Genomic DNA, 12044 nt, shown 5'->3' on the forward strand with positions numbered 1-12044 from the left:
TCGTTCTCCCCACCACGGGAGGGATCGACACCGGTATAAAGCACCTTTGCACCAACCAAGCCCTGTGCTGCACCCAGAATTGCGCTGCCCATCACCGGGACGCTCCTTGGTGCTGCTTGGATACATGCGAGAGTCACAGCGGCCTTAATCCTTGCACAGAAACGCAAGACTAAATAATGAGAGAGAAAAATCTTAATCTGGAGTCTTGTTGCTGGCGTCTGCCCCAATGTGCCATTCCCTAAATTTCCAGGGATTAATATTAGGCAATTAAGTGGCACGGCAGCTTTAGTAACAACAGAAAGGTTTGCTAATCTATCCACTGACATAAATTGTCTTAAATCTTCCACAGACACTTTTCTTTCAAGGCTGCACAATTAAAGGATGCTACCTGCAATGCTGACCTCGCTTTTCATTCATTCGCTCGCGGTGACTCCAGAACAGGACCTCTCCTGCTTCCCTGGACTCTGTTTCTCCACCAGCAGAGCCGTCGGGTCCCTGCTTCACCATGCCAAGGTTCATGTTACTTCCCCACAATGAAGCGGCTGCAAAGCAGACGGCCGTCCTCTGCGCTCGCAGGCTGCTCTCACTCTGATGGTCTGTCTCCAGATTCAAATGTTCTGCTTTGAGCAACAAAATATTGCTCCAATGGGGACCCAGACCCAACGTAAAGCTGGCTTGTAGGGCCGAGACGGATTCCATCTGTCCCTGCTCTGCCACCCGGGAGAACAGATACGACTATTTCTGGGCAGAGCAAAAAAGCCTCCCCGTATACTACACACGCTTCCGCCAAGAAACACTCGGCACATTTTTGTGTAAATCCATGCAGCACCACCCTCACACAACCATGCACTGAAGTTTCCAAAGCGTAAATACGCAAGCCCCGTAGGGCAGAGCTCGGGTTGAAGCAGACGAGTGGCTCAGACAGCAAATGCGCAAAACGATTCTCAAAAGCAGGGGCCTGAACACCCCCCGCCAGCGGGGCAGAGCCCGAGCAGGGCACCGGGAGCCTCGGAGCTGCTCCCCGTCTCACACCCGTCGCCAGTACGGTCCTGGAAGAAAAGAAACCATGGCGAGAGCGTGATGGGTGCCGGCTGCCCGCTAACACGGCAGCCACGGCGCGCAGCACAGCCAGGGTCCGGCAGCGGCGACGCACACCTGGACAGAGCTGTAACACAAGCCCAACACAAGCCGAAGGCAACCTCAGAAGCACAGCTGCAAGGCAGAAATCCATTATTACACTACTTAATTAAAGGGAAGAAGAAGAGCACAAAGAACTTGGCTAAGGTCAGAAGCCAAGAAAACACGGGTCTGTGACTCTCGACACTTTGCTCTACCCCCAGTTTCAATCATGAGAGACGCTGGAAGAAGCACTCTCCCCTGGAGCTGAGCAGGTCTCGATGTTCTGTTTCACACGCAGCCATTCACGGCAGAAAAAATACTCCAGGACATCAAAGCCTGCTTCCCTATTGATCGTAAGCACGTAAACCTCATTTCAAACCAGCCAGCCTTCAGGCATGCCCAAGGTATCCTTTCTCTGTGAAAGAGACGTATTCGCCTCCTTCATAGCTACGTGTTCACAGACCTTGATCGCGTTACCAAAAAAGACTGACGAGTTTTAAGTTTTAAGCTGAAAAAAATGTTTCGGGAGAATATAAAACTCCTAATTAAGCCTAGAAGGCTTTCCTGAGAGATCCAGACTCTCACGATTAAAAATCACAGCACAGTATTCAGCGACTACACAGTTGGCTCTTTATTACAGTGTCACTATTCAAAAAGCTTTAAACCTGCATCAGCATTTTTATTAGAGACCATTTCAGGGATCTATAACTTAACCATTAAAAAGGCCTATTCAGTCAGGAAACGCAACCCTCAAACACACCATATGCTCGCTACTTTAAACAAAAAAAAAAAAATCCTGTCCATGTATACTTCACTTTTGAAAAAACCTGCAATGAAAGTAGCTGCAGCTTCTCAGCGCGTGCCCGGTCTGGCCGAGGCGGCCCGTCCCATGTCGGGCACATGATGACACATGACGCTCGGGCCTGCTTTTTTTGTTCCAAAGCCGGCAGGGATTAGCGGGGGGACCCACTGCGCGGGGAGCTCGGCCAGCACAAAACAAAACCAACGCTCAACACAAGCAACCAGGCAGCTAAAGGGAGGGAGCAGTGGTTTTCCAGGAAAAGTCTGTTCCTGTTCAAGGATGAGGAGGCAAGATCCTGAAAAAGGTAAAGCATGGGAGGAAACTGCATTTAGCAAAACGTTACGGATTTCTAGGAGTTTTTTAAAAGGTGTGAGTTCATACATAAGAAAAGAAAAATCCACACATGGGACTCAGCAAAATCTTTCAGAACGCTTTTAAGAGACCAAAGTTAAGATCTAATCATTAAAGAAAAAAGGTTGCAAAATGCACTGGCCATACCATCTCCTGTCAAGTTCTGTGGGTTTACCATTACGTTTTCCTTTATAAAGAAAAAATATCTTCTCTTTCAGCTGGCCTGAAAGCCCAGCAAAAGCACGGCTGTGATTCCAAGACCAGGCAAAGCGCTGCTGAGGGAAGCAGGTGGGGAAAAGGCACCTTTCTCTTTCAACTTTCGTCAGCCATCCCAGCTACGGCATGAAACAGCCCCGGGTAACAAAATGCCACTCTTTAATCAGACAAAGACCCTCTAACGCCCATCACGGTTCTGTTACCTTCCGCGTCTAACCCTGGGCAAGCTGGCAGACAGAGCACAGCGATTTCAGGCCAACGCCAGCTTTGCACTACGCCGGTGCTGAGCACTAAGATTTCAGATGTTTTCGGGCTGCTACTTTGGCAATGACCGGAAAAGTACTTCAGACAACTCAAATATTCTTCCTTTGAAGAGTGCTCGCACTAGTGTTCGAAAGAGACTTCATTCAGCTGAGCTGCTACAGGTATAAGTCTTATTTTGGGAAAGCGAGGGTGCAAACGTCAAGGGAACAGACCTCCATCGACAAACGAGCAAGCAGCAGAGATAAGAACAGAATTCAGGCTGCCGAAGCTTCCAGCTGGCATCCTCGCTACTGAACACTGCAAACATTTTTACTGCTTTACGGGACACACAGCGTTCCCTGAACTCAAAGCAAAAGTATTAGTACGCGATTCCCATCGGCCGCTGCTCTTCAGTCTAGACGTACCCACACAGGTCAGAGAGAGCTCAGCATTTCGGATGACACGCAGATAATCTGCAGAAGACAGCGGCACCACACAGCTACAGCCGGTGTCCTTCTGCCCGTTAAAGCTACAACAGTAACTGCGTACAGACCAGAAACTCCCCTGCAGGCTTCTGGATCCAGCGCGGAGCCTGCAGAACCCGCCCTTCAAAGACCATCTTATTTTAATTGTAAATGGAGCATGCTAACTTGAAGTCACAGTTCTTATGCTGATATTTACGGTTACTTTTGAGAACAGAGCTCTTTCATAAACCTTGCTATTTAATTATGTTAAGAAGCGAGCGCACCGGTGACCGCTAACAGCACCAGAGTTAAAAGCCTGTTAGCATAAGCTCTATTTTTCAGAGGTTCTTAACTGGGCCATTAAGGGCTGCACCCCAGCGGCAGAAGCTTGGCGAGCGGGGCCTCGGCCCGCGATGGATTTCTGTCTCCGTTTTTTTCTGTCTCCGTTTTTTTCTGTCTCCGTTTTTACGGCCCTCGATCTAAAAGCAGCTGAAGGAGGAGCGCAGAAAAACGGGAGCTCGCTGGCGCTTGCCGCCTCAGCTGCGCTCGGGGAACGGCTCCCGGTGGGGGCCCGGGCCTGGGGCAGAGCCGGAGGAGCCCGGCCTTCGCCCCGCGGCCGGGACCGGCACCAGAAGCGGCCCCGGAGCTTCGCCCCGCGGCACCGTTCGCGCTCCTGCGAGGCAGAGCCGCGTTAGCAGCCGGTGCCCAGCGCAGACCGGCTCCTCCCGCGCCCCACGGGACGGACCGGGACGATCGCACCCAGCCGCGTCGCAGCGGCAGCCCCGGGCCCGCCCCACAGACGGACACGCGTGGGGGAACGCGAGTGACCCGGGGGCCTGGCGCCCGCTGCCCCCACGCTGCGTCCCGGCCCCCGAGGCCCCGCCAGCCCCGGGCAGCCCCAGGGCCCCGCCGCGGTACCGGGCAGGCCCGGCCGGGGCGCCGGCAGGCCGGGGGGCCGCGCTCCCCCCGCGGGGCCCCAGGACCCCCCCGGCCCGGCCGCACGGAGCGGGGCCCGGGGCTCTGCGCCAGCTGAGGGAACGGGACGGGACCGGGCCGGCGTGTGGCGGCGGCGGCCCGGGTGGGGGCCCGAGCCCTCAGCCCGCCGGCCCCGGGGCAGCCCCGCGACCCGGCCCCGAGGGGCTGCCGGCGGGGGACCCGCGGCCCGCAGCGGGGGGAGCGGGCGGCCCTTACCTGCGTCCCGGGGGGCTCAGGCTCCCGCCCGGCGGCCGCCGCCTCTCCGCACTTCCGGGTTCCGCACGGCCGCCATCTTGGGGGGACACGGACTTCCGGCCGGAAGTGGGCGGGGGGCGGCGCCGGCGGCGGGAGCGGGACGGGACCGGACCGGGCCGGGGGGGAACCGGGGCCGGGGGGAACGGGACCGGACCGGACCGGGCCGGGGGGAACCGGGGCCGGGGGGAACGGGCCCGGACCGGACCGGACCGGGCCGGGGGGAACCGGGGCCGGGGGGAACGGGCCCGGACCGGATCGGGCCGGGGGGGAACCGGGGCCGGGGGGAACGGGCCCGGACCGGACCGGGCCGGGGGGGAACCGGGGCCGGGGGGAACGGGCCCGGACCGGACCGGGCCGGGGGGGAACCGGGGCCGGGGGGAACGGGCCCGGGCCGGGGGGCAGCAGGGCCCGCGGGAAGCGGCTCCCGGGACCAGGAGGGGCCCGGGGCCGCGGGAGCCCCCAGGTCAGCGGCCGCGGCGGGACCCGGGGCTGCTCCCCCGGGCAGGGCCTGCGCCGCCTTCCCGCCGCGCCGGGCGCTGCCCGCAGCCTCCGGCCCAGCCGCCGCCGGCCGGGCCCCCCCCACCGCGGGGCTGCGGCGGGCCCGGCCCGGCCACCGGGGCCCGCTGCGCCGGGAGGGAGGGGAGCGGGAGGGGAACCGACAGCGGCTGCCCGCAGCCCGGGCGGGCACCGGCGGCCCCGCTCCTCCCCGACGGGAAGGAGACCCCGGGCGGGGCCGGGCCGTACCGGGAGGGCCGAAAGGGCCGGGGGCCGGCCCCCGCCAGGGCCGCGCTCCCAGGGGGAATGCAACGCGCTGAATCGCAGGGCTGGAAAACGGCCTGCCCCGGCGGCTCGGCCCGGCTCCTCCAGTGCCGCCCGTTCCTGTAACGTTTCTTTCTGTAATTTCCCAGCGCTCCTGCGGGATCTGCGCCCCTTTGAAGTCCCAGGATAAGAACAAAAATCCCGACGGGGCCATACAAAAGGCTGCCAGAGCGCTCTATTTTTACGTTGGCATCCCTAGCGCAGCGGCGGCAGCGCGGGTGCCTCGGCGTGGGTTTATCCCCAAGAAGGAAGGCGCCGGCAGAGCAGACCCGCCGCTATCTGCCTGGCCTTTTCAAGCACCGGGCCCCTGCCAAGGGCACCGGCGGGAGGGAGGGGGGACCTTGACCAAGGGAGGCTGCGACACCGCGGCCGGAGCGAACTCGCCGCGCTGGCGCACCGAGAGGCTTCGGCACCAGCAGTAGCTGCGTGCGGCGCTCGGCACAAGGGCTCGGCGCTCCGGTTTGACCCCCAGCCCCCCGGTACAGGGATGATCCCGTTGATAACGGGGAACCCAGCTGGCTAACGGGAAAGAGCGCGGGCTCTGCGCCCGCAGCGAGGCCCTGGACGAGCAGCCGCAGCGAGCCGCGGGCTGGGCTGGATTTGGGGAGGTGTGGGAGCCCTCGTCTGACCAGGCCGGGGGGCGAAGGCCCTTCTGGGAGCCGGGTGGTCCCGAGCCCTGCTCCCACCAGGGGAGGCCCCTCTGAGGGGGTTCAGGGAGCGGGGGACCCTGGCCCCGCCGGGGTTTGCGTGGGAACCCCGGCAGCATCGTGCCCATCAAAGGAGCTGTCTTCAAAGGAGACGGTGAGACAAAAGGGCTGGGGTTTCTCGCAGCAGCCCTGGAGGAAGGCAGCCCGTCTCCCGCTCGGCGCTGCCTGGGAGTCTCCGGCGCGTGCCTGGTGGGGCGCAGACGCGCTGGGCTGGTCCCGTTCCCTCTTCCAGCAGCTGAACGCCTCATCTCGGGGAGCTTTAGAGCCAACCACAGCAAAACCTCGGCTTCCTGGGCTCCCTCCTCTCTCCCACCACCTCCTGCCTTAGCGGACAACTTGCCTGAACCCGAACGCCAGCCCCAGCCCCCCAAACCAGCCGGGGAGCCTCGGGAGGCGGAGGGGAACGCAGCCCCCTCGCCCAACGGCCACCCACGCGTGGCACGGCCGGGGCACCCCGAGCAGGGAACCCCCGCAGGCTCTGCGCGGGGAAGGGCAGCGCTGCCCGCTGAGGTCCCCTCCCCAGCCCGAGGGGAAGGGCCCCTTCCTCCCGCTCAGACCTGAGCGGGGTTTGTCACGTTTGGGCTTTTATCCCCATCGATGAGCGCGGCTCTCGGAAAACTTCATTCATTTGCATGCATTAATTAATCAAAGCAATCGTGTCATGCTTTCTGAAATATCCTTTCTCCAGAGCTTAACGCCAAAGGCTCCGGCTCTGTTGAATCACATCCCTGTAATAAAGCACCCTGCTCCGACTCTGGCCCCGCACGGGGCCGTGGGCACGCCAGAGGACTGTCCTCGTCCCCATCCAGGCTGCCGGCCGTCTTACCTGAGAGCAACTGCTGGAGTCTGGCTAGCCATGCGTTTTAAGGGTCTAAAATCCCCTAGAGCTATTTATTTAGTGTGATACAAATATGAATAAGTAGATACGCTGGAAGAATGCGTACTGACCCATTCAGCAATGAACTAGTCTCCTCCCGTAACCACCACTGCCTCTGCAGCTGGTGCCGCAACCACGTATTTCACTTACCGCGATCGCCTCCTCCCCGTCCCAGCCCGGTTCCTGTTTTAGACACGAACCCGTTGGCCCCGCGGCCCCCGGGGGCCGCCGCCGAGGGAGCCCCGCAAAGCCGGCGGCCCCGCTGCCCTGGCGCGCTCCCCCCGCGGGGGGCACAGCCTGCGAGGTGCTGCCACGCTTCGGGTGCGTGGGCACCCTGCCCACGGGGCACCCGTGCCCCCACCTCCGGCTGCAGGCGGGTGCTGCCGCACCATCAGATGGTCTCGGGGAGCTGCTGCAAAGGCAGCCGGTGCCTCGCCTGCTCCCGCGCGCTCCCAGGCGCGCCCCAGCCCACCCCGCAGCCCACCCTCTCCTGCGAGCGCGGCTCCCTGGGCAGGGCTGCAGATAAAGCCTCTGCCTAATTGCCACCTCTTGCTAAGGGAGGGGAGGGCTTGCAGGTGCTCCTGCAGGAGCACCCCGGGCTGTGCTGGCAGTGGGGCCCTGGCGGGGCCGGTGCAGGGTGGGGAGGCTCAGCAGCAGGGGAGAGTGGGGTGGGTGCTGGTGGGGAGCATCTCCTGAGCCTGCTGCTGCTGCTCCAGCAGCGCAAGGGGAGGGCAGCGTCTTGGAGGGGACCCCAGCACGAGTTTTCTTGTTGAACCTGTTGCTGCTGTGACGAGACGGGCATTTTGCGCACACTCAAAGCTGCAGCGCAGCCCCTGCTGCCTGCAGCCGCAGCCCCCAGGGCTGGGGAGCAGGCAGGGATGCTCCTGGCATGCAGAGGGCTCTGCCTTCCCCAGCACCCCGGTGCGGGTGGCTCCCCGGTGCGGGTGGCACCCGGTGGCAGCCCTGCATCTCCCTGCGGGGGAGGAAACCCCCAAGCAGGGGATGAGGCAGAAGTGATGCTGGTCTGGGGTGGTGGGACTGGGGGCACTGGGGCTGCCCTGTGCCTGCACTGGTGGGATGTGAGGAGAAGCACGATGTGCTGGGGACACGGCTGAGCGCGTGCTGATGCTTTGGTCCTGGGGGGGGGGGGTGTCCTGGGAAATGGCCTGGCTTCCCAAGAAAAAGCCCTTCCCGGGGAGCTGGGTCCCTGGAGGGCACCCGGTCCCGAGGAAACGGGGTCAGCCGGGAGCGCGAGGGCCCTGGTCCTGCAGGCTTTGCTCTTGCGCGCTGCAGAGCGGCTCCCACCAGCCGTGGCTGTGTCGGGGTGAGCCTGGCCACTGTCACACGCAGCCGGTTCCTGTTTTTCCCTACAGCCTGGAAATCCCCTGACTTTCCGCCGGGGTGAGGAGTAAGGAGCCCTGCACCCAGCTGGCTCCACGCCTCCCCGCAGCTTCGGGAAGAGGCAGCCATGGGGACAAACCGGCAGCCCCCAGGGAACCGGGCTGCCCCGGTGCCGGGGGCCCCCTCTGTGCTGGTGGTGGTGGGGAGTGCGCAGGGAGGCAGGGACGGGACCGGGCAGGGCCCATCCCGGGGTGGGAGAGTCCTGCAAAACCATCTCACGTTTGGGCAGACCCCTCCTCACCCCCCTGGCTGGGAAGCGGGGCCGTGGCCGAGGGCTCTGGGCTTTGCCCCGTCCGGTGGAGGGGACGGGGTGGCAGCGGTGGCCGCACACCGGGCAGTGGCCCACATGCAACGAGCTTTGTAGGTCTCAGCCTGGTTCCCCTTGGCTGCTGGGCAGGCTGACCTCCCAGCTGGAGCTGAAGATGCTGGTGCAGGCGCTTGGGAAAGCCGATGCAGCCACAAGCCCCCGATGGGGAACAGCGCTAGGGCATCCGAGGGGGCCTGGGGACACCCCGTGTGTGCTGGGGGGCCTGCAGCGAGACCCTGGCGTGCCCCGCTCCAGCTGCCCGTTCCTGGAGGGTCGGGCAGGATTTGACCCCGGGGGGAGCCTGTTTTCCCCCTGCCCCGGTGGGGCAGGCGGCAGGGCCGGCAGGGAGCAGAGCGCGGCTGATGCAACGCAGGTACGGAGCTGCAGGCGAAGCGATGGGAGCTGCCTCCCGCCTGGGTTTCTCTGCCGTGGACGGTTTCCAATCGATCCTGCCCTCCCGCTGCTGGGAACCCGGCCCTCTCGGGAGGGGGAAGCACGGCACTTACCAGAATTTGGGTGATCGCTTTCCAGCACTCCGGACTCGGTGCCAAGATCGAAGTAAATCACATGTGGCTGGGCGCTATCATGAGAAAAGACTCCGAGGGAGCAGGAGGGAAACACAGCACTGGCAGGAGCCTGGGGGGCTTGGGGGGGCAGTCTGCTCCCGTGCACCCCCTCTCCTGCGCTCTGGGGGTGCTCGGCAGCCCCTTGGAGCCTCCCCTACCTCCTCCTGCAGTTACAGGCCTGGACACCCCGGACAAACCAGCAACAGAGCTGGGGCGAGACCCTGAGCATCACCGTGCTCTGGCACCCGTCCCTGGGGACGCACCGAGCCCTTGGGGATCCCAGGGTGGAGGGATGTGCTGTGACACTGCTCGGGCCCCCCAAAACGGGCTCGGGGATCTCCCGCCTGTGCTTTGTGATCCCGTGCAGTGCCCGTAGCTCTTGTGAAAAAGCAGAACTTGTGGATTTGTCCTGTCCTGTCTCAAAGTAACGGCTCAGCTTTTGGAGCCAGTGCCCCACGTGCGATTCCCAGCCGAGCCTGGCTCGATCCCTTTGCTAAAGGGCGTTTTAACCTCCAGCACAGCGCGGCCTGGGGGGAAGCTGCGGCTGCAAACATCTTGGTTCCTCTGCGTGTTTGGAAGCGGGTGTGCAGCTGGTAACTGCGCGGACCAAGCGTGCCGGCACCTGCGCCCAGCTGTTCCCCGGCAGGAGCTGGAACGGCACGGGCTGCGCCGGCAGCCTCCGCGCTGGAGCTGGCTGTTGTAACGCAAGCCCTCGCACCGGCGGTTTGGCCAGGCCGGGAGGGAGGGAGGCTGCAGCGTGCTCCGCTGCGCCCGGTGACACCCTTCCTCTTGGGAGACGCTTCTACGCGGGGGAAAGCAGCGGTGTGAAGCCCAACCCTTATTAGACAGCAGAGAATCCCCGCGGGAGAAGCGTCTCAGCCATCACCGAGGCTGTCCAGGGCCGGTGGCCATGCCAGCGCCCGTGCTGGGAACAGCCCGTCCCCTCGGGACGTGCCGGGGCGGTGGAGCCGGGCGCTGGGCCGCTATTTCGGAGGACGCCCTGGCAGCTGCTGGGCCTCATCCAGCGCCCCGCCGGCTTCCCGCGTGTCACCCCCAAAGCCGGGTCCCCCCGCCCAGCGCTCCTGCTGCCCGAGTCCGGAGCGGGGCTTAAGGAAACCACGGGCCTCTCCAGCGCTGCTGTGCCGGGGATTTCTCTCATTGCCCTCTCATTTTTTCCCTAGCCTTCTCCAAGCTCTTGTGCACGGCCGCGAGGCCAGCAGGCTATTTTCATGTTTTAATAAAGGCAGAGATTCCCGGGGAACCAAATCCCTTCCAGGAGAAGGGCTTAAAACGTGATCTAGTGCAAAATTCAAAATAAAGAAAATCACAACTTATTCAAAGGGAGCTATTGCACGTGTCAAATCAGGGACGTTTTCTCCTCTGTTTGTAACGCACTGACCGAAGCAAACGGCAACAGCCAGAAACTGTGCCGCACAAATAACAGAGCCTTTAAAAACCAAACAAGCCCAGGCAGCCGCTCCCTCGCTGCTCGGGGCTGATGCGGAGCTGCCCCCGGGGCCGCTGCAAACCCAGCAGCCGCCCTGCCGGGAGGGGGCAGCTCCCGACTCCCCCCTGCTCCCACGTATAAAGCTTCCCGTTGCGATAGAAGGGGAAAAGAATGAGTTTTACACAGATTTCAGCAGTGTCCAGCTCACAGGGGGGTTGAGGAATCCGTGCCCCTGCCTTTAAAAGCCCTTAAACACGCACTGCTGAAAGCACGGGGCCGCCGGCGCCGGCTGGGAGAGCTGTGGGAGCAGCTTTCCACGGCGGGGGAGCGAGTGCGGAGCCAGGGACCCCGGGCTGGACCCGGTACGGCCTCGGGCGCCGGCAGAGAAAGTGAGGAACCCGTGGAAACGCGGGATTTATGGCACCAAGACATTTGCATTATGTATTGGGAACAACCTCCCCCCGGAGACGCAGCTCAGCACCGATGCGGGCTGCGCGGGGCTGGGAAGGCTTCCAGAGGCTGGATAACGCGTGCCGGAGGCGATCCGCGCCGGAGGCTGCCGGGGGGGCCGGAGGGCTCCTGGCAGCGGTTCTGGCCCTGTGTTTCCAGGCCTGGCTGCACGGGGAGGAGCGTCCCTGCCTGCCCGCTGCCTGTCCTGCCTGCCCGCTGCCTGTCCTGCCTGCCCGCTGCCTGTCCTGCCCGCTGGGGAGGCCGTTCGGGCAGGGCACTGCGCCGGTGCCGTGGGTCTCCCGAGGCCTGGGGTGATCCCGGGGTGCTGCTGCTGAAACACGGCGGAAGGCAAATAAATGGTTGTGAGATGAGAAAAGGGTGAGGGGGGCGGGAGGGGACGGGAGGGGACGAAAACCAGAAACGATGGTGGTAAATCCCCCACCGAGCCCATCTCCCGCAGCCAGAGCGACGTCCCCGGCCGATCTCCAGGCGGGGCAGGGTCGGGATGCGCCCGGGATCAGCCGCGGTTTAGGGATGGCGGGGCGGTCGCAGAGGAGGCCGCCGTGCCGCTAAGGACGCGCAGTCGGCATCGCCGGCGGGCGCTGGGAGCGGCAGGAGCACGAAGGCTCTGTCTGAGTGGATGGAAGCCCTTCCCCAGCCGCGTTTGCCATTGGGAACAGCAGACCTCAGCGCCCGCGTTGACATCGCGCAGCAGAAAGGAAACAGCCGCCGCCGCCCGTCCCAGCGCTGGCGTCACCTCGGAGGCGGCTGCAGCGTCCCCGTGCCTCTGCTGCCGCTGAGGGTTACAGATAAAAACCGCGTTCTCTTTTATTTACTGTCCGTTGTTTATTATTGTCCTGGAGCGTGAGGCGTTGGGGCTGAGCCTCCTCACCAGAACACCCCGCGCCCGCCTCAGGAGAGCTCTGCTAACAGAATCCCCGCGCGCGCGGCGCAGGTTTAACACGCGTTCAGTTCAGCACGACGCGCGCAGACCGGTGGGAGAGGCTCCCGAGGAAGACGCGGTTTGACCCAGGAGCGTCCGTGC

At 63.2% G+C, this 12044-nt stretch overlaps 1 protein-coding gene across 1 annotated transcript in view; it reads right to left on the reverse strand.

Moving 5' to 3' along the window:
* The window catches only part of SBNO2 (strawberry notch homolog 2), a 65966-nt gene extending 61493 nt beyond the window's left edge, over positions 1–4473 (reverse strand). The window contains exon 1 of the mRNA XM_082331212.1: positions 4387–4473. The gene's annotated coding sequence lies outside the window, so the exon portion shown is untranslated. The remainder of the gene's footprint in view (positions 1–4386) is intronic.
* Between the last annotated feature and the right edge of the window lie 7571 nt (positions 4474–12044).

Source organism: Platalea leucorodia (assembly GCF_965183815.1).
Source record: "Platalea leucorodia genome assembly, chromosome: 21".
Taxonomy (NCBI): Eukaryota; Metazoa; Chordata; class Aves; order Pelecaniformes; family Threskiornithidae; genus Platalea; species Platalea leucorodia.